The sequence below is a fragment of the Sinohyriopsis cumingii genome, unplaced genomic scaffold, assembly GCF_028554795.1.
Source record: "Sinohyriopsis cumingii isolate HCF-2022 unplaced genomic scaffold, ASM2855479v2 utg000379l, whole genome shotgun sequence".
Taxonomy (NCBI): Eukaryota; Metazoa; Mollusca; class Bivalvia; order Unionida; family Unionidae; genus Sinohyriopsis; species Sinohyriopsis cumingii.
The window spans coordinates 954,532-975,696 of NW_028315894.1; the positions used below are offsets into that span (position 1 = coordinate 954,532).

General features: G+C 35.5%; 1 long non-coding RNA gene across 1 annotated transcript; it reads right to left on the minus strand.

The window, feature by feature from the left end:
* Positions 1–1,382: 1,382 nt before the first annotated feature.
* On the minus strand, positions 1,383–11,720 carry LOC149774209 (uncharacterized). The gene is made up of 4 exons (XR_016416952.1): positions 11,620–11,720; positions 5,432–5,510; positions 3,614–4,877; positions 1,383–3,037 (listed from the first exon to the last, which is right to left on the minus strand). It is a non-coding gene; the product is annotated as an uncharacterized LOC149774209 (long non-coding RNA).
* Between the last annotated feature and the right edge of the window lie 9,445 nt (positions 11,721–21,165).

Here is a 21,165-nt window from a genome sequence, read left to right on the forward strand (position 1 = left end):
GATTACTGAATGAGTAATCAGTTATAAACATAATTATAATGGTGATCTCAAATATTTAGCGATACGTTTAAGGCCGCTATGCACAGAGTAAGGACACAGACATACAGACAATGTATAATAGGCATAACATTAAGACAACATTAAGACACTTACAACATTCTGATTTTTTATAATGCAGAAAAATATAAAATTCTCACCCTCCCCTTCAATCGATCATTTTTATTTACTTTTAGTTCTGTACGGCGAGCAAAAAAACAACAACAGATTATATAAATATGCAAAATGTTTATATACCTATTATTTACAAACATAAGTTTGTACGAGTTATCCCTCTGGAGAGAGTAGCTTCCATTATTTTATTCCAAGTTACAATTAAGTCGTGAACTTTTAATATTCACAGATTTAAGACTCAGTGGAACAAGTATATGAAGTTAATAGCAATCAACGGTAGATATAAAGGTCTCGGTAATTATCTGAAATCTCTACCTTAAGGCAGTTTGTAACCAAGAAGCTCGACGTTTCCTTTGATGACGCTATTGACCCGCTGTGTTTGCTGTAGTTGATTTGCCTCCCCTAAGCTGTCTCGCACGCTTTAGTTTAAGGATAAATTTTCGTTGCTATTGGAAACTACAATTTGTGACATGTACCATTTATAAATATAGTCAGGTTTCTGTCTCACTAATTGTGCAACCACTTGATTATTTAACTGATCCACTTCTCCTTTTGAGCATAGGTTAAATTCATGGAACATTGGACAACGTAATTGGTACATTCTGCAGAAGGAGGGTATGAAATAACTCATTGCATACAATTGCAGACATATATACTAATTAAAACTTTCTAATTAAAGGCAAGAAATGAAAACGAAGACAATAAGGAGGTAAGGCGAAGTAACAAAATCATTAATATCGTCAGGATCACTCGGTATATCAGACTATCATAATAATGTCTAATTTAACTTCAAAACATTAGAGAAATGTATAATAACTGTGGCGTGTCGGGGTTGTTGTGCCGTCACTGTGGTAGGTGTGGGGTGCGGTGCTTCCAATATTTTATTTAAATTATTATAGAAGTCCCACCCAGGCTCGATTTTGGTTGGAAGTTAAATTAGTGAAAGATCTGTGTAAAGCTCCGAGCCCCCAGTCAGCAATACCGACGGTTAACTGATTGAATATACAAAAAAAGTGAAATTCAACTAATAACAATTTAATGACAGTGCAATAATCAAATGATTAAAATTTTCCAAGAACTCTCCTTTCGCCTATTGCACCGTTTGATTTATAGTATGAGATAGCTTTCCACCTGTTCTTCTATTCTACTCATCTATATATTATTCTCTCGTATTCATCCAAATCCTTCTCCTCTTCTTCCCGAGTCCGACTTTCTCCAAATTCCTTCTCCTCCACCGACTCCTCGACTCTATACCGACTAGACATGTCGACTCCGACTGTTCGGCTAGTCTTACTTCCGTCTCGCCTCTTAGAGATTCGGGACTCAACTAAACAGGAAGTTCGTCCTCCATAAAGCTTCATGTGAAAACACAAGGACGGTACAATCTTTTCCTAAGCCCTCTCATCTCACAATACACCAGGCTATTATCAGATAAAGGCGATTAAATTTCTTCGGTCACGCATTCATTCACATATAAATACTCATACGTTCTTGTATGGTGAAACAACGTTGTACGAAAAGCACAGTATCAATTATTTCTCATACATACATCAGTAAATTATGTTACATCAGTACATATTCCTAATCCCATTATACTAAACAATATCACAACAATCGAACGCATTTCGTTACATTACAACTCATACAAAGTACACACTTATTCAAATATCCATGCTCTGATATATCCATACATACATATTAACTAATCTTACACACTTCAACCATTTTCCAGATTCACAATTCAAGCATGTGCAAAATCTAATACATCACATGAATAAATGCACTAGTTTACTATGAAGGAATCTAATCGCGAATAACAAAATTAATTCTGACCACAATCTAAGAATCTTCATAATTCTGTATAATTCTCTAGATAATACTCAAACGCATTTATCAGATACGAGTGTAAATTAAACACCACACAGGTAATTATACGTACTAAACGAACCTAGTAATTAAGTATACATACTACCCTATTTTACAATTGCAATTCCGAATATTCTGCAAAAATGGAGCAAATAATTCACTGACCTTTACGAAGCTTTGTCTTTCCTTATGATCTGTTGTTATGTTTTCCCGCAAAATTACGAGTGGGTTTCTCGGAGTAATCGTATTTGCTCAGCAATCTTCCCAGGAGAACTAAATTTTCGCTTGCTTTTTAGAAGTTATAATTCGGATCAAAATTGTTACCACACCCTACGTTTCAATTTCCACTGGATGTCTCTTTGGTTCGATGCAACCAACTTAGCGGAAACTTAAAGTTAATAGTTAACTGATTTTAAGTAAGGAAACGCCTATTTGATTAGATTGATTAAAAAGAACGTGTTTTCTTAAAATAGTAATATTTTCAGCAATGAATGGTATTGAAACCCAAAAAGGGTATTGGGAGCAGATGGATGGTTTGAGTCATAAATTTATCTGACAGTGTATATGTTAACTACGTGTGTAATTCAATGGCATCAAAATTCACAGATGCATTCGGAAGCAAAAAATGACCATTCCGTTATTGAATTTTCTGAGCAGGCAACACCTAAACTATCTAAGCATTATAACATATTGCCAAACACATTTATTAATTGGCCCTGCTAGTTCAAGAGAAACGTAGCTGTTGTTGAATATGACTCACATTGGACCCGTATAGTATATTCATCATTGCTGTCGACCCTGCTGAGAACATCGGTATCAGGAATTTTATCTTTCCACCATATCCGCTTATCGGAGACAATTCATGTAGAATTTATTGATTGGGCGGGAATGTCTACATCATTTTGAACAGAATATTCTGGTAACAACTGCCTCTTTTCAAATGGTAAGCATTGCTCTGTACTTTGTTTTCGTAAATCGGTTGAACTCGGTATGTGTTTTGCTTCAATATTGGAGATGGAAACCTTAGGTGCGCAGAAATTGTCGACAGCATTGTACTTATGTTTGGGATTTATGTATGTAATATGGTGACATTAGTAAGCATATCCTTCAACATTTAAAGCCTTTCAAATTTATACAAAAGTTTTATTTCTTGAGAAGAAGAATAGCAATGCAAAATGTTATGTAATTTCTTTTTCGTTGAAAGTAATTACTACACATCCAAAATAATTTAACTTAGCAAAACAATCACTTTATGGATTATTAATTATATAAATTTTTCAATGGTGTTATGTCACATTGTTGGAGGTATCATGTTAATATTGTCATGTCAACAATCTATGCACTATCTTATTATATATGTTCAAGATATGTCCATCAAAGATATTTTATGCGAATCTAAGTATCTTCTTGTAGTTTTATTTACATTTAAAAACTGTATTCAGTCTTTGAATAATGGTCTCATAAATATTTGTTTTATTTTCTGTGTAGGTGGTCATATTCACACCATGCCACCAACACCCACACTCGTTTGAAAATAAGCAAATACAATTTTAAAAAAGCAGTTTAAAAAAATTACCATTAAAAACGCCAATGCCCCCATTTTGTGTTTCGTTTAATAGCCTCTGAGTATTGATTTATTTCCATAGCTTTTAAGTCCTCCTCAGATAATTTCTTGAATCTTGGTTTATATCCCTTAGCTGCCTCAAATTCGATTGTCTCAGTTCCCACGCTATTATTGTGGTTGTTGTGTATGGCTAGGGTGACGGAGGTCATGGGGTGCTTTGAGAGGGAACTCGTTAGTCTCTTTTGTTATGTGTCATTTTCAGCGCTTGTAACATCCATCGCAATATCATTAAATCCATCTCCATCTGCTTCAATCGCTGCTATTATTTCTTTTAACACCTTGTCATCTAATTGTTAAAAAAAAGTCCGCAGAAAATTGCAGTGAAAAATCAGCTATTTTGCTCGACTATATAGCAGACGAACGCTAAATGGTATAGTGAACTATGCATTTAAATCATAGAATATTGGAAAAAGTATAAAATAAAGGGTATTACGTTATAATTTTTTGCTGAATTAAAAATTTCACAATGACGTATCTGCAATGTTTATTTATATTGCAAACCGAAAGTAGTCCCAGAATGTATCGATGTGTAAAAAATTCCAGATCAGTATCACGTGACCGTTAACATCCAAACATATCGTAGAAAATCCGTTTCATTCATAAAATATGACGATACACCTGTTAAGTCACTAAAAGATGGGTATACGCTAGCACTCAACACTGGAAGTATTTTAAGAGAGTAAGGTCAGAGGTAATAGGAAACAAATGTTTCAGTATCTCATCATAAACGATGACTTTGCAATATAGCAAATAAAGCATTAAGTACTCGTCAGAATTACCTTCGAAAAGAGGTTGTGAAGGTTAGAATAAATCTGTAACAATACACGTATTACATGCTTCGAATCAGCTGCAAGCATGGGACATTTAATCATTTTTCTACTTTTAGTGATATATTTAAAATTATCAAACAATACCCATGCCCATGTAATTTTTGTATCTATTACTTTTAAAGGGAATTTCAAGTTTAAATTTAAACACTTCACTCATGTTTTCTACCTTACCAACATATATCATCAAGGTGCAACAACGGTCTTTGTCAATCACGTATTTTCTCAAATCTGACACAGACTCTTCTTCACCATCCTCGAGTCGTGTCGTTGCAAATTCTTGCTGGTTTATATTTCAAATAGACACAACTTGAGTCTTACCCTCCGCTACATCGATTCCAAACATCAAAGCGGGAATAAAATAACAGGTTATATTCCACAGCTTGGTTCTGCAATATAATGGAGATCTCGTTTGCATCATGCACATAATTATTTTTAGATGCAGAGGAAAATTATAGAAGTTCCATGAACTATTTCATTTGCGCCATTTTAAAAGTCGGCACGAGCAGAAAGTACTGTCATTAAATATCTTCCATTTATATACAAAACTGCAATAAAAGGTTTGATTTTAAAAGAGATGCACATATGAAATGTAACACGTTTCCTTTGCTGGAGATCTTTTTTAGTAGCTATTTCAAAACATATAGCTAAGTAATACACAAGTAGGGAGGCTGTAAGCAAACAAATACTTCTTTAAATATTTAAGAAGTTCCTTCTTATCTTGCTGCATATATTTGTTTCTGAAACAAACTAAGCAAGGAAACAGTATTCAGGCAATTAGCAAAATCAAATATCATATAAATATCACTACGATCAACGGGCTTTAAACGTCTATTTGTACTTCAATAAAGGTTAGTTTAGCACGTTATCCTCTCAAAACGCGAACATGTACATTCAGATCTTCCGTAATATCACGTCTAATGTATTTTGAAATGATACAAACCTGCATGTGTGAGGATTCATTTTGCCATCGTGAATTTAGAATTCTTAAGGCAAGCTTTTCAATGAAGGCACAGTTTGCCCTGAAATTAAATTCCCTATAATGTATAATATGTTCATCCAACGTTTACATTAACGTCAGATAAATAAATAAAAGCACACAATGGTTTCTACGCTAGTCTACGTCTGGTTTGAAATATTTTTTTCAAGGTACAATAAGACATTTGGTTGTCGACATAGTCTTCTACTTGGAAGTACAATAGACATCAAGATCTGATCATTCCATCTTCCGAAACATGTTGCCTACATAAATCAGTGCAACGACAATCTCTCTCTCTCTCTCTCTCTCTCTCTCTCGTGAATGAGATTATATATATATATATATATATATATATATATTCTGCAATATGGTCCTCAATTGTTTGGTCAGGTTATGTTTTAATAAAGTCAAATAACACTCAGGCATTATCGCAAAAGCACACGTACATAATTAAAATGGAGTGAGATATGTTCTAAGGTGACAATGACATTACCAAATGGTTTGGTTTCTTTGAATATGTGAATGGCTGATCAAACCAATTTGTGCTTTGAACTCTTGACAAGATATGCCAAATTGGTTTGCGTGCTCAATAGATGACGCCCTGCAGTTCTGAGATTTTCACACTTCCTCTAAAATGTCCCCCGTTCAAAGTTTGTAGCTCCAGTATGGCGATCTTCCCAAGAGTCATTGTCAATGTTGAAATGTTTCAGGGATACACTGGTATTCAGATTTTGTCATGTCAGAAGTTATATATGCATAGACAAAACAAGCAATTATTGTCTCTGGATACAATACTAAAATTCTGTATTGGGAGGCTTTAATTTATCATTCCATTCAAGGTCAGGAAAAAATTTATATAATGAGATTTAAAACGAAGCAGCCTGATTTGAATTACCTATCATCAAGGGAAAAAGTTTAGTAAAGATATGTCCTTATACAGCACACGAGCTTTTGAAATTGTTGTTTTTTTTACCTCAGAATATGGAGTTAGTTTGTTGATTCAAGATTACTCTCGGTATTTGTTGATTGTAGTCCTGTTAGGTTAGGGATGTAACCTGGAGAAATATCGTTTGCAGACTTATATATAATAGGATCCCTTTAAAAGTATAATAAAATACTTTTTGTAGACGTGAAAACAACAGTTCATAATAGACGGTTTCAGAATCATCATCGCGGCCTTTTTTTAAGTTGTCAGTTCTGGATAGGTTATAATTAGCTGTGTTTCCCCGTATGGTAAACCCATAGTCTATATGCGGTAGTATCTGTTCCCAAAAATAAAGTTTAAACGACTGGAGAGGTGGACATGTTCACAATATTTTTAAGGGAGTTATGCTTTTACAACCACTGCACGTATGTAATCGATATGTGAATACCAGCTGAGGTCATCAATGTAGATACTAAGAGGTTATTTACTTTCAGCACTAGACGTGGAAGCCATTTTGAGCTAGAGGATATCCATGTAATGGGTATGATGTCTTGTTCTGGTTGCTATACTGTTCATTTAAGATTTATTAATATGCATCCTGTTTTTTCTTTGTTGACACTAAAGTGATAAATTTTTTAGGTCAATTTACATTTTATTTTCAACAGAGTCGATAGACTTACCAGATGTATGCAATGTTGAATTGTCAGCGAATAGCTCAGTGTTAGAGTGCAATGGATACAAAACTATGTCACTTATAAACAGTGAAAGACGAAGGTGCCTAATATAGAGCCTTGTAGAATACCATTTACAATATGACCTGAATCAGGCGTATATTTTATACGTATAAAAGCTTGAGGTCTGTTAGTGAGATATGGTGCGAACCAGATAACTGAGTCTGAAGAAAACTTGTACTGATATTTACAATGAGTACCGAACGGTCAAGCAAACCGGAAAGTTTTCTTGATCAATGAAGATCGCCTCATTCGATCTGTAGTAATCTCTGATCTGCAAGTTTTGTCAATTCAGTTTGACATGAAATTTTCTGTCGGAAACCTTATTATGATTTACAGAGGGTTTGATGTTTGTTAAGATATCCGAAAAGATGCTTGCTGACTGAATGAATAATGTTTTAATAGTACATTCAGAACAGATATGAGTCGATAGCCAGATGTATCGTTCTTGTCTTTTCCCTTATTAATTGCGAATAACTAATTTTAATAACTCTGGATGTTTACAAGAAGTGATATCTAAGCTAATGACTTCTTTTAAAGCCAGCATTTTAGAAGGTTTTCGTCAATTCCATTTAGACTAGTTAGTGTCTACTTTAGTGATAATATCAATAGTATCAGTTAATGTAATTGGGTGGGGGTATTAAAACTAACATGATCAAATGCCCTCTCATTCACATAGGTAGTAAGTTAATATTTTTTAGCTACTTACAATTAGACTTACTGTTTGGAAAATATCAGGTTCAGTTGACTTGGAACATCCTGATCAACAGTGTAACTAGGGTCATTGACTATACTTTCACATGGATTTAGCATTACTGGCTTATATGAGTGCTCGAAAGTGATTCCAGATCTATTTGTTATAAGGGTTTTTGGCGATTGCTTCTTTGACAAAGGATCATTTATGTTATGCAGTAATAGATTTAATTTCGCTCCGCAAGAAAAGACAATTGGTAAACTCGTTACATTTATCATTGTAGTTTCTTTTATGCTACACCACAGCAGTTTCATTAGTAAACCATCATGTGTGTTAACAAAATTTAATGTTCATTTATGATAGCAAGATTCGTTTTAGTTGTTGTAGGGTTTTAACGCCATTTTTTAGCACACGATAGGTTTATACATGGCGACCAGTATTAATGGTGGAGGAAGAACGTAGGTAATTGCACGTAATACAGAGGTGATTAGTACATTCAGTTTGTCGAATCTGGAAAGGGTAAATGAAGCAGTTGTTTTGTTTCTGTCACTAATACTCAAAAGTCATTATGTCTAGCAATAGTTTTATACCACCATGTTCGTAAACCTTTCCCCAAAACGTATGGTATCTCCATGTTGTTGGCTGTTCAAGGTCAAGGCACATGCTTAAGGCAAGAGAACCCACATCCACGTAGTACATACTATTGCGTGCTAAACTTATTTACTACCGTGATTTATGGATGTTTAATCCCGTGTTATTTGTCATGCCGCCAGATCAGCGTTACTGTTTTTTTTTTCGATTATGTACACTGTGTGGCCTATTTATTTTAGTGGGAATATAATAACTTAAGTGTAACCATAATTATAAAGTACTATTGGAACAGACAGTCTCTGTATGAGAACATCCATTTGTTAGCTTCCTGTAATAAGAAAAAAAAAGAAACAAAAAGCAAGCAACAAGAACTAAATTTGTCTTTAAAATGTTTAAATTTAGAGAGAATTCCAAAATTGATGTGAGGTGAAATGGGTGACAGTGACAACTGAATACAAGAGGCCAATTAATTATACCATAAATAGCTAAGATATATCAAAAGATTCGTAATATGGTGTTTCATTAACCATTTTATGGCGTAAATGAGTATTCAGGCTTAGTAAGATTTGCTCACAATCGAAAAAGACCGAATTCTGTAAGACTATTTTTCGACCTCTTGGCCCTCGTCAAATGCCACCCTACCCAGATGAAAGTTGGCCAAGTTAAATTGTAAGACAATACTTGATTGCTGAAGAAAAGGTTGGTGCAAAACATCATTTCGTAAGCAAAAAGAGGTGAATTTATAACAAAGGGACATATTAATCCACGTTGGCATGAACTTATTTTGCAGTATCTCCATCTCAGGTTGTCATTATATTGATTCACTGGATTCGAATGATTCTACTCAAATCACCGATGATTGATCAAGGTGTCGTTCGTATGCCCGTGAATCTTAGTTATCAAATATGTTGTGATATTGGACAAATTATGAACGAGCTCGTGAATATAGTGCACAACCTATGGAGCGTGATATAACCAAGAACAAAAAATTACAATATTTTTTCAGTCCAAAACTAATAATGTACTTTGATATAAACTCATTTAAAATATTAACTTTCAATCGAATGAAATTTATATTTGTTAAAACATTTCCATGTATTAAAAGCAAAGTTAGAGAACAAAAACAGTAATTAAAAATTGTAATGCTAACTTCAAGTGTCATTTGGTAGGAATATAGACATTCCCTGTTTCACTAAGGATGTTGCTAAATCTGATATATTTCTCCAGTTGAAGCTTCCCTTGTGACAGTTCATTTTAGTACTAGAACTAGCTCTTCAAGAGTAACGTTAACTCATGTGTTTAGACCTTTTTATATTCTACCGAAGCTGAGCCAGGAAGAAAGAAAGTTAAATTCGTAATGTTTACACATATATTTATTCATATATATATATATATATATATATATATATATATATATATATATATATGTATGTATGTATGTATGTATCGGCATAATGATATAAATTGGTATTCATCGTTCGATAATGAAGGGTATGCCAGGATGACTCTTGGAAAGGAATGAAATATGAAATGCAGTTGCACTGCCAATGAAAACTTCATTAAGGAAAAAGCAGGTATAAGATAATATCAACTTGAAATCGAACTATACACTAGTAAGCGGGAACTATATTCCATGCAATTATTATTAAGCAAGTACATTGCAACAGAAATTATATTATATTTAGCAAAACATGGAGTCAAGTATAAATATTTTTAGCAGAACCCGGGTAAACCCCGGTTAGAACCACCGAACCCCGGAAAACTACTGGCGTGCTTTCTCACATACACACATTGGTTGAGCCCGATCCCCAAACTATGCAGACAGGCGTGACCTGACAGTGATCGATAAATGCTGGCGCTTTAGGCAGTTGCTTTAGTGGAAAAGTTCCAATTTGCAACATATTTTAGATTATTCTTTATAACTGAGCAACTTTAGAGCTTTCTAAATAGATACAAATTTAGAGGGGGTGTGACTTCCTGATTAATCGTAATATAATGTATGCAAAAAGGTACAAAGAGTTTAGACTAACAAAGTGACCTCAGGCTTTATACGATCAGTTTAAACAGATTATAAAACGTAAATGAAGCTCAGCTGCATTGTATATAACAAAACCGATCCAATCGTAGACACAAATGCATTCTTTCGTAGATATTGATACGATATTGAGTACTCATTTAGATGTTTACCGAAATACTTAATCACAGACGTGAATGCCGAAACAGACGATAACCGTTAGGAATCATCCCGAAAATAAATATTGCTAATATTGACCAGTTGGAATAAATTTAGGTGTACCAGGGTCTATCCAGAGCATATCACTTAGTTATCTGAAAAGTCATTTATATGAAAATGGCGGGTAATTGTTTGCTGCAGCTGTTCTCCCAGCAAGTATAGCTATCGATGCTATTGTCTTTTATTACAATCTCAAATTGCATCAGATATAAAGAAAATAAAAGAAAATAGTGTGATATATTCTGGTCAATTAGACCCTACCGAATCAAAATTGTCTTCATGTTGACGACTTCATGTGATATTTATATCTGCTTGCCAACGTTGACAATCTGTGACGAGGAGCACCATTTCAGGTTCTGTCTGTTACTTGTTTCAGGGATAGAGCGACTGGCATTACAGATGAGAAACTTTATCTTACGTTTATAATCTAAGCAATAAGAACTAGCTGTTATTTTGACAAACCGACATCTTAAACATTAATATGAACAGGTTCGTCATTCCAAAAAAATAAATCAATATGTAATGTATATGTAACAGCAAATCCGACATAAAAGACTTAGCTACATTGCATTGCAGTACACACTCTTGTACCTAATAATCAAGAGTACAATACTGACATGTCTCAGAAGTAAGTATTTTGCCCTTAGATACCATTATATACATTATAGACTGGAATATCCCAACAATGTGGCCAGAAAATAGAGACATGTCAGCCAGCGGTCAGAACAAGTCACTTTTCCAAAGTCATGTGTCCTTGAAAAGAGGCTGACAAAACCCCCCAACAAATTACAAAACATTGCAGAGGCTTCGTTCTAACCAACACATTGGTTTAAGACCTGTTTGATAAGATCTTACTTCATGTTATAATTTGTCTCGGTAAGAGTTCACGCACAAAATAAGTAATCTGAATGAATTGTGTTCTGTGATAATTAAAAACGCTTACACTGTTATAATCATCTACACCTAACTGACACTTACGTAATGCCTGTATAAATCTCCTAAAATGTAAGCTTCCCGAATCATCTGATCTCTTTTCAGTCACGCCATAAAGTTCTCTAAAGCTCACTAGTCTATGTTGCTATAAACAAACCATGTAATGTGCTAATTTGTTTACCAGTACGTCTCCATAGGTTTTAATTTGCTTTTGCAAGGTAAATACTGAGGCTCGATTTGAAATGTATAAGTGAGCGTCTGAAACCACCAAAGGTGCAAATGATAGCTTTTATATTAAGCTAAGCAGTGAATTACTTAATTTTCTAATTAAAATAATATTGATATTTCACTGTAGTGAAAAAATAACAATATTTTTTCACTACGGGAACTACTTTTTGGGTCAGAAAATACTTACCTCCCTTTGACTTTGCACCTGAGCAAATTAATAATTAATACTTAATTATAAGCGGATTAATAATCCCTGTCTGGTATCCTTGAAACCTGTAGTTTGTTATTCTGGAAATATCAGTTAATTTCTATCAATCTGATGTGGAACTAATTTTTTGCTCAAGTACACATAGCACATCAGAACATGTTCGGTAAACAGCTGACATTACCGTAAGAAATCTGCTAAGTCAGTGTGTGTCATAAATTTTAGGTAGCCAATGTATGTGATCATAAACTAAAAAGAATATTTGCTTCGCCACTCGAGACAATACTGAGATTTTCATCCCCGCGATGAAATATATCCGTTATTCACTCGTTTCAAGCAAATAGCCTCTATTTATTTACAAAATTAATGCTGCATCCATCTAATATAAAAATCATAAAAAGTAAACTGCACATATGAAGTCAAAAAGGTCAATGTTTTTGATAGCTATAATAAAATAGAACATAATAATATATTTCACTTGACATGCCAAATTAACATAAGTTCATAGCAAATAAAATGTACGCACCCCAACACAAAAAATTGTGTTACATCATTTTTCTCGTTCGAAGATCATTTTTGACACGAAGCGATGCTCACAATACAAATATAAAACATTTTCCTAATTAATAATTTTGAAAACAAAGTTATGGTTTACTAAAGAGCTTGATGCAAGTCAAACTAATTGCCATCCAGGCTGTTTTTGAGATATTCTACTTGCCTAAACCATGCAATTGTTGTTATACCTGGCTTGCCCTGTTAACTAGCCGACTAAAGGTATTTCACTGTACATGACTCATATCATTGTCAAGAACAACATATGCCAGAAAGATTTATTTCACAAAAGTATCCATATATCTCATTGCTAAACAGCAATAGCTCAGAACGTCCCATCATAGCCTTAAGTTAAGAAACTGGAATAGGTCAATTTACGAGACTGTTCCCTGCCACTTAAGCCGCATAGTAGATCGGCAGATGTTCAATATATGACAACTTAGGCAACTATTAATGACTATTGGTGACATACAATGTAGTACACTTGGGTGGAACATGGCACTCTAATTATAAAGAAAGGGCTGAAGGTTATGATAATAATAACGTCCCATCTCTTCAATTAAGTATCATGTGACTCTAAGCAGTCGGTGATTAAAAGAATAACATAGAAGAAAACATCCATTCGTTTTTACCCGCAGTGTTATGAGACAGTGTAAAGCAATAGGACGCCTGGATGCCATCAACACTTATTAATAATCCGTTTAGTGTCACAGGAGAACTGCATTTTGCATAAAACCTTAACAAACTGAGCAATCGCTACATTTGCTAGTACTGTTTTCAAAAAACAAATTCTTTTGTCAATCCTGACCATTCTTGACAGTATTCCTTAAACTAAGATAGTGAGGACAGTACTGCCTATAAGCAGCATTTTATATTGAAGAAACATGATTTTTTGTAATAATAATGAAATACAATTTTCAGTCACAAACATCATGATGATCCCCAAAGTAAAATGTATGGAATAATTTGACATTGTATGTTCATGTCTCTTTATGTACATACTGTTAATGTATGTATGTATGTATGCATGTATGTATGTATGTATGTATGTATGTATGTATGTATGTATGTATGTATGTATGTATGTATGTGTGTGTGTGTATGTGTGTTTGTGTGTGTGTGTGTGTGTGTGTGTGTGTGTGTATGTGTTGTGCCACTCGATTGCCACCCAAAATTAAACTTACATTCTATTTTCATAACGACTATTGTTGTCTGCATAGCTTCGCAATGTTTAAAGCCAAATAAAGCTTGGCAAATATAACATTTTTTAATGTAAGTAGCGACTCATGGCGTCCATTCAAAAAGGACAGCTTGGAATGATTAAATAACAATACCCGCAGTGACTAAATTTGGAACTATGCCCGTATGACTTTGTCTTTTAAAATATAGTTGGACATGTTATTTCTTAATCTATCGAAACAATGAATGCTATTTTTCTTTAAAATTAAAATGTATATAGCATGGCAGATTTTGTGTGTACTGTATTATTTATCCCAAAATACATCGATCTATATATCTATCTATATATCTATCTATCTATGTATGTATCTCTCTCTCCATATATATATATATATATATATATATATATGTATATATATATATATATATGTATATATATATATATATATATATATATATATATATATATATATATATATATATATATATATATATATATATATATATATATATATATGAAATGTGGTGTCTGATTATTTAAAATTTTCTGTTTCCGAAGCAGGATCATTTTGACAGAGTACGAAAGTGGCCCTGAGTCCACTAAATTTTGCAATTGATCCCAGTAAACTGATCAGATATATATATATATATATATATATATATATATATATATATATATATATATATATATATCTGTGTGTGTGCGTGTGTATGTGTGTGTGTTGGGGGACTGATCTTGATAGAACAATTAGGCACATCCCAGCATTTCATATTATAATTGAGTTGCTTATTCGGTTTCTAAAATGCGTTATTTTATTTCCAAAAACCTTAATGGGGCAAACAAAATTCTGCTTTTCGGGTTCAGGCTCCGTTTATAGGCACCTCACCCATAATGAAGACTGTCTGTTAACAAACTGTACGATTAAGGTAAAGCACGTGACCTTTGAACGGAATACAATATTTTTTTATGTTCTCCATATAAATTTCAAAAGTAAAGCATTACAATGAAAAAAGAACATTTATAGTTTGTACTCTCTAAACTTTCAACACAAATCACGTAAAATGTCTTGACAGATAAAGAGCCGCTTTATTAGATACATTTTAAAAGACAAAGCTTTATGGGCATAGGTTCAAAATTACTCTGTGGGGGAGAATTTTAAAACGTATTTGAAACCTTCTTTATTGGTTCAAGCTTTGATGAATACAAACAAAAGCTTGGCCGGTAACATTAAATAATACTACCGTTTCTTTTGTTAAGCTATATAGAAAACAATGGACCGTATTCAAAAGACCTGTTAAATGAAGGATAATAGTCTAGTGGCGTAATCAAAAATGGATCTCTAAATAAGGGATAAGCTCTTCTTAGGCACAATTACACTCACGCAGGATAAGCTCTGCTGTGTGGGTCTATTGAAAATAGTACACCATGGTATCCTACAGATTTTCGGGTCCTTATACCTATTTTTCAAATTTGTATAATATTTTCATCCTGAGCGCGGCTGAACACAACACAATAAATGTAGAAAAAAGGTATTCGATAGTCATGTTTATAAAGTTGTTTAGATCACTGGATTAGATTTTCATCGGAACCATGTTTTACCAATTTCGGCGCAATTGAAAACTAAACTGTTTCCATTGTGGACATAGATATTTTATACATAGAATTCATATTAAATATAACAAAGACTAGAGATTTACCTGTAGTTAGTACCTTCTAATGTACGGGGTTTGTTTTTGTATGTTTTTTTAACAAGTTGTTCAGTTTTTGTCTAGTTATTGACATTTGAAAAACAATAATATTAAGGCTTCCTAAACACGGAATTGCTAAAGGTTTCTTAGAGTGATTCACAATCTGTTACGAAACATGCTGCTTTCCGTCGTGCCACTTCAGCCTTTAATTCTTTTATTTCTACCGTTTAGGTGTAAGCCGTGGTTCCAAATTATCCTGAAGGCAGTTTTTGCTTCAATGGAATGTTATCATATTGTTCGGTTGACACTGAAATTAGTGTAGTGGGACCCTTCAGCCTCAATGGGAATTAATATTACGGACACACCCCCCCCCCCACGACTGTTTAGCCTCAAGATTTATAGCCTCAATGGGAATTAGCATTATCCCACCCTCGGGACTGCTTAGCCTCAAACTTTTTTAGTACACCCTGGGACTGTATAGCTTCGAGGGAAATGCAACATTAGGAATATTAGATTTGTATAGCGACTAGGGAAAGATAGCGTCTGACTTCACGGTAGGGAGATTGGTAACACTGTAGCAACTAGGGGCAGGTGACATCATAGTACTGAGCGAAGGTAGAGATTGATATAACACATATACAACAGACATTTAAAAAAATAAAGGAAAGAAAGTCTTTCCTCCACTTCTTCAGCCATCTTCTGACCTTTCCCACTGTTACTTTCTTCTTCTTCGCTTCATTCTCTGGCATCCAGTCAGGATGGCCTAGAGCTCTAATATTTTCCTGAGCTTTGATCCAGTTATTGTTCATCCTCTCAAACTCTTCCTTTATCTTTAGGTTTTATATTTCTTTTCTCTCCTTTGACCACCTTTCTTTGATCTTTGTCACTTCTTGGGTCAGCACACTTCTCATGAGTTCTTCTGCTTTCTTCAGCTGGTCCAACCCCCATTTTACAAAAGACCACTCTGTTCATTGTACCAAAACTTCCAACAAAAACCTTACTCTGATCACAATATCTAAGGCTTCTTTCAACATACCCACTTTCACATACACAGGGTGAATAAAGCTAATTAATCTCTTCATTTCTTTTTCTATAATATCTCTCACAAGATCCATAGCTAATGTCAGGCTAGTTACTTGCCTTGTGACAAAATCCTTGGTAACTTCATGCCTCCAATTCTTATCAAGCCTTTTTACTACATACAAGCCATCTAACATCCAATACCAAATATCCTTCAAATGGGTAAACAAATCAGAAGTTTCTGCCATCCTATTCTTCCTTGCTTATTCCGTAGAATGGCGCGAATGACGAATGCTTCGAGTTTTATCTGGAAAGCACGGACGTGAAGGAAAACATCCCCTACTTTTCTCATTTCATATTATCTACTATCCACACAGACGTAATGAGACAAAAACATAACCATAATCTACTATCCACACACGGGAGAAGAAGAAACAAAACACAAACTCTACTATCCACACACGCCGAGAAGCAAAATCAAACCCAAACTATACTATCCACACAGGGGGAGAAGCAGCAAAAACCCATAATCTACTATCCACTCACGGGGAGAAGCAAAATCAAACCCAAGCTATACTATCCACACAGAAGGAAAGTTAAAAACCACACACTCTACTATCTAAACAAATGTGCGTGAGCGCTTAAAAACCCAATAATCTACTATCCACTGACGCGGAGAAGCAAAATCAATAAAAACTATACCATCCACACACACGAAGTAGCCAAATCAAACCCATCATCTACTATTCACATACGCGAATAAGCAAAAAAACAGATTCCAATCATACCATCCACACAGAAGGGAAGTTAAATAACCACAAACTCTACTATCTACACAAACGTACGTGAGCACTTACAAAACCCAATAATATACTGTCCACACAAACGTATTTGAGCTCACACACACACACACACACACACACACACACACACACACACACACACACACATAACCATATTATTAAATGAGTAAGTGTTTATAATCACACTACTCTACACTCATACAATTGGCAAATTGAATAGTGTTTCTTTTTTAGAGCTTTGATTATGGCTGTTTTTTAGAAGTGCAGTGGCACATGGCTAATGTTGGCATATCCCAGGTCTCACACCGCACACTCATCGTTTGCTCCAATCCCCTTCCCAATTTACCCATGTGGTTGGTAGTGCAGAGGCCTCTGCACCGCAATCTTCAGTTTCAGGGATAGTGAAGACTTCCCTCCTTCTCATATTCTGTACACGGGGATCTTGTCTGACTTCTATTTGTGAGGCGACAAGTCTCTATGCTGGTTGTGTCGGTGGTACTGGAAGTGGTCGTGGAGGCGTCCTCGCCTCTGGCTTCACCTTGCACTGAGGTCTCATCATAGGGTGAGCTCTGGTCGCTCTCTTATTTTCCTCCTCTTTTTTTTTTTTTCTTTCTTCCCCCTCCTTCTCTATCCTTTCTTTTATTTCTTCAATCGCCCCCGCTGTCAGCTCATTCAACAGTCGTCTGGAGTACTCCAGGTGCGTCTGAAGTTCTACAATCTTCGCTAGTCTACTGTTCATTTTTAATGTTGTCTCGTTGACAATACGTAGCCAGGCGGACGACCGTTTTCCTATAAATGCTTGAATCACGGACGTGACAGAAAACATCCCCATCACCCAAACTTGCATTATCCATATTATCACCAAAAACGCACGGACCTAAAAGAAACACTCACTTTTTTCTACTGGCAATTATTATTTTAAAAAGATTTGACAAGCGATGGAAACGAAGGACTTGGAGTCACACTTTCTAACCAAGATACAGAAATCATGTGCTTATAGACGCACTTCTGTTTTTTCTAACTGACTAACATCCCTTTACCAATTGAATGATTATTTCTTTTCTAGAGAATGGGGTAGCTATGGAAAGGGTTGTTAATTTTGTGAACGACGAGTATGGCAATCTTATATGATCTAAGATTGTGACCTCGTCTGGCGACAGGCTTTCTCATAGGATAGGGTCTGCTTCTTGGAAAAGAGAAAGAGAACTCTTTGGTGTCGACACGACAGTCGATAAAGCCTCTGTCAGGTTCCTGCTGCTGCTGTTGTTGCTGCTGTTGCTGCTCTCTCTCTGTCTCTCTCTGCTGTTTCTGAAGTCCGTACTTCGTCCATTCTTCTTTTTCCCTGTTTATTTCCTCTCTGAAGAGCTCTACTATCAGGTCTTCAGTGACTTGTAACATTCTGACATTCTCTACCTCTGCAGGCTTTGGTATCAGACTTTGCCTGACACGATGCAAAGTCACGTAGGCTTCGTTCAGCTTGGCTAATCTTGAGGACATCTTCGTAGGAGGATGAGTCGACAATGGATGGTCAGACTGGAGACGACTCCGCTTTGATGGTAAAAGCGCGGACGCTAAGGAAAACATGCCTACACGGTTTCGGGTCGGAACGCTAAAATAGTGTAATGTGAGGGATGGAGAGAACTCAAAGAGCATGGTTCATGATACAAATGGCAAACAAATGACAAATGCATTGTTTCTTCAAAACACAACATTTTTATTCAAATAACTCACAACTACCAATTAACAATTTTTTTAACATTAACAATTCAATCAACTAACAAACATTTTTTCAATAATTTACTATTTTGGACATGGATGATAACGTTGTGAATGAAATTGAGATTTCCTTATTTGGAAGTTGTTGGGCCATTGATTTACGCTACGTTTCCTAGCTAAAGAAAAAGACAGGCATACTGGTCACAAAACCATCAATCTAATTTCTCATCGTTTGTAGAAGAATGACGATCAAAAAGTCACTAAATGCTCTAAAGAATATCCCAAACTGCGATGATGTAGAAAATACACACAATATTGTCCACACACCAATGAATATGTGCCTTGTAATTTCAAATTATTGAATCTTGTTGTCTGAGCATTTCTTATCATAAAGTCAATAATATCGTCTTCCAAATGAGGCAATCCACACGAATCGAAAGATTACACACATCCTTCTTGAGGAAAGTAGACGGCTACCCAGTGGGTTTCTGGGAGATGGCTGTCGTCCGTGTGTGGTCAATTCGATCCCAACTTTTTGCTTAAAAATGTCTGACAAGTAACCGTTTATTCGCCTCGTCTCCCAACTCTGAGCCAAGAGAGCTTCAATGCGATGGATTTCTAGAGTTGTTAATGGAGGCAAAGAATGTGCACGCAAGCCTTTATACCACTGTTGCAACACGTATTCTTTCGAGATGAGACTCCAAGCTTCGTCCAGATTTACTTCTTGACTCAACATCAGCCATTTATTGTGTTAAATTTGAATGGGATGATCGCGTGACATCGATAGCAATCTTTCTTGATCAATTCCGTAATTTTTTCTGACAGGTATGTAGCAAAACAGGAGACTAAATGTTCTTCTTGTTCTGGCCATCTTGACTTCATCATTGTGACTTCTTCGTCTTTTTCATGGAGTTCTACTTTCATAGTCTCCTCACATTCCATGTCCAAACATTCTCCACTATGTAAAGAGTGATAACAATCTTCCATGGCTTGTAATATAATAGTCTAGAATGACTTCGCTCAAACTGTTGATTTTTATGGTATTATCGCATTCTTCATACAGGATGACGTTCACCGTCCGGGCTAGAGCTACTGAAAACTGAAGTTCCACTCGAATCTGACCTGATTTTATAGGGTGAAAATGTCCCTCTAGCTGCCTTGGTCTGGAGTGAAATCAAAAGCCCACAAAGTGTAACCTCCATCAGATTCTTCGTATGTAGTGCCGTGACTGGTGTTGGTTAATAACTGACCAATGGCTTCGTACATGGACAAGTACGATCTCAAGTAATTATTTTTGTCAAAGTTAGGTTCGAAAGGTAGGGTACACAAGGTCTTGCCATCGCGACTGACTTCGATTTTAGACACCTTGAAGTGATACAAGTTGAAAGGATTTGTATCGATGATTCTTTTTGAAGGCTGAATTCTCGACGATACCAAGGATTAAGCGTTTGGGTAACTGTCCCTGGAATAGATGATCTTCGATCATGGATCGCTGACCCTTGGGAATGGAGAAGGTTTTCACTTCCACACGTCGTATTGGATTCTTAGCGGTCGTTCTGCTCAAAGTGTGACTAATGTCGTTTCCCACTTTAGGTAACACTTCCACGGGTTGTACGTAGAGTCTGGCTTCTTGGATGATGGTTTTGTAATCGGCACTATCAGCCATTAAATGGAAAGCGGTACTGCTGCGATTCAATCTCAGGCGAATATGCACTCTGTTCAACAAATACCTCTCTTGCAACCACATGCCCAAATGCAAACGATCCATCAATTCTAAGCTCTGACCCTCTGTGATTTTGTTTCGTCGATATTCAAATCCATCATTCTCATCTCCAATTGTTTCGAACTTTTCCTCATCGTCTGGTTTTCATAGCACGCAGGCATCCAGATGAGTGTCCTTATGGTCTATTCCGTACGTCAACAGATTTTCCAGATTGGCACGGTAAGGGTAAGTATCCATGCAGCTATTGACTAGTTTGTTATTCAAGTACAAGTCCACTCCACTGAACAAGGAATGCAATTGTTGATGGGAGCTACTTTCTCGTCACCGTCTATATTACCTCCATTCTTGTCTGTAATTTTGGCTTTGAGATACAAATAACTGCTGTTCAGATCAATATACTCCTTGGGCTGTCTTTTAATTTCAAACTCGATCGGAGCTGAATCCGTCAGAGAGGAGACGGGATGAAATTCGACCCA